The sequence below is a fragment of the Cupressus sempervirens genome, chromosome 2 (assembly GCF_028749045.1).
Source record: "Cupressus sempervirens isolate cs-2001-9-10 chromosome 2, ASM2874904v1, whole genome shotgun sequence".
Taxonomy (NCBI): domain Eukaryota; kingdom Viridiplantae; phylum Streptophyta; class Pinopsida; order Cupressales; family Cupressaceae; genus Cupressus; species Cupressus sempervirens.
This window is the reverse complement of record NC_143119.1, coordinates 697,451,677-697,454,171: the sequence shown is the minus strand read 5'-3', so window position 1 is coordinate 697,454,171 and position 2,495 is coordinate 697,451,677.

The following is a 2,495-nucleotide window of genomic DNA, read 5'->3' as shown; positions in this document are numbered from 1 at the left end:
AACTGTTCAAGTTTATCCCAAGCTTCTTTAGATTCTAAAAAAATTTTAATGTGAAAGAGAAGATCCCCATGTACACAACTCCTAATTACTCTAAAAGCTTGTTGGTCTTGTCTTTTCCAATCAATGAGTTCTTTAGCATCAGTAGGTTTGGTAATTGTACCATCAACATAAAGACTATATCCTTTTTCCATTAATCTACTCCATGCAATATCTTTCCATGTAGACTAGTTGCATGAAGTTAGAGGAGGACACTTAAAACCCATGATGCAAAAATGAAAGAGCATAAAATAGAGACATAAAAACACAGTACACACCCCCCCTTTTCACTCAATCAAAAGACCCCCCCAAAAAAGATGTTGTTGGCACTTTATAAGTAGTGCATTTACAATGACCCACTTGTCAAAATGAATAAAGTGGACTTTCTAATTTTTCTTTTACAATTGCCTTATGAGGCTTAAATTTGTCACTTAAGCACTGTAGCTCAGATTTACAACAATTTTGAAAAAGAACCAAAGCTTTACAATGCCGAAAAAGGCCTACTTCTAAAAGTGAGAAATTAGTCCACACAACCCTAGAATCTGAGTTTAGATTTGGAAAGTAGACAAAAAATTACACACTTTAAAAAAAATGAAACTTGAAAAAGTGACCAGATGTGCTCGTACGGAGCTTTTGAAGTTGCAAAATGTAAGATTATGTAGGTACAATCACCAAAAAATACAATTTTCTACAAAATCTATGCACCAAAAATAGAAAAAAACATCACCACTGGAAAATTCAAGAAATTTTATCCAATTTCAAAAAAAATTGCACCTAAATCGGAGTCCAGATGTCTGAGATATGGGCTCACAAAGTCAAGTTGCCAAACTGAAAAGCAATTTGGAGAGGGGTCTGGAGGAAAAACTACAAGTCTAAATTTGATGGTCAAACTGTTGTCACTATAGTTGTAAAACACCTAGGAATGATGGTCAAATGACTATCAATTTTAACATAGTGTTCTGTTGACGTCAACCAAAAATTGATGCCCTAGTTAATGTGGCGGGTGATATGTTTGTCCGTACTATATGGAATTACACATGTCAAATCCATATGCTTATGTGGCAAGTATGCTGATTTCCACAGGTGATGTTGCAATACCAAACTGCTTACGTGTCACTATGTAGTCACTGAGTCTACGTGGCAAATGTGGTGTAGACACGTGGCACCAAAATCCGTTGCATGGGCGAGAGTTTAGATTCTACATGGATATTGAAAACCATGGGTTTTCAATAGTGCAGGTAGAAAACTATATGTCAAAAACCTTGCTGGAAGATCTAAAGTGACTTGGTCACGATTTGGCAGGAGAAGTTTGACACCAAAAATTTTTCCTTGCGGGCGGGAAGAAAACAACGACTGTCGCAAAACTGGTAATGTTGTCGAAAATAAAAAACCCTTGCCAAAAGATTTGAACAACGGTATTCAGAAAAGAAGAGCGCGTAGCATTGATGCCACCGAGAGTATATGTTTAATCCCACATACAATGTGGGTGCACTTAAGTGCTGTTTAAAATAAACTGTCGGCGTAGCTATTTCAAAAGCCAAAGCATCGATTGGGTGGGGTTTTTTGCCAATGTTTATTTGCAATGGTGAGTGGGGCACTTGCCATAAATATGGTGCTAATGCTCGAAACAATTGTGGTAGCTTGTTGTAAATTGTTGTATTCGGATTTAATAAAAAACCCTCCTGCAACACAATAAAATAAACTTTCCAAATGGTAGATCTAGGATGTGATTGCCTGGGTTTGCTAAAAATTTTTCTTTGGTTCCAAAAATATTGATAGAAATTATAGAGAAATACAGATCCAAATTAAAATTGAATTAGAGATCTAAAAATGATGATCATACCCAAACTACAAATCGGGGCCTCCGGGTTCCGATTTGCAAAAACAAAATTGTCTCACGATCAACCTTGGGCTAAGTTAGCCAATTTTATAGTAAATTTTCATCGATTCATCATTCCAAATGCAATGGCAAGGTCAGATCTGGCTCTAGATGCTCTCAATTTCTATAGTACTCTAGATTCGAGCTAAGGTGATGAAGCAAGTGTGCTCTCGAACGACTATGTGATGAGAAAGTCTCCAAGTTGCTCTGATACCATGTAAGAATTTTCCTAAGGGAAAAATTCACCCAAGAACTAAGAACTCAAACACAAGCACACGATAGACCAAAGAGAGGGAGAGAGAGTATGATTAGAATGACAATGTATTCAATATGCCATAATTAATGCAATGTGAAAGTGCACTAAGAGTGCCTGTATATAAAGGCCTCTGAGATACATCTAGAATGCCTCATAATTAGCATCATGATAAGTCATATAACCAAGCACATGTCCACTAGATATGGGTTATCCTCCATTAAGCACGGAAGTAAGTGTAGTGATGGGAGGATAAGCCTACAAGGGTGTGACACAAATCAGTGTTGTAGACACCATGTGCTAAAATAGAGTTTCATACTCTTGTGT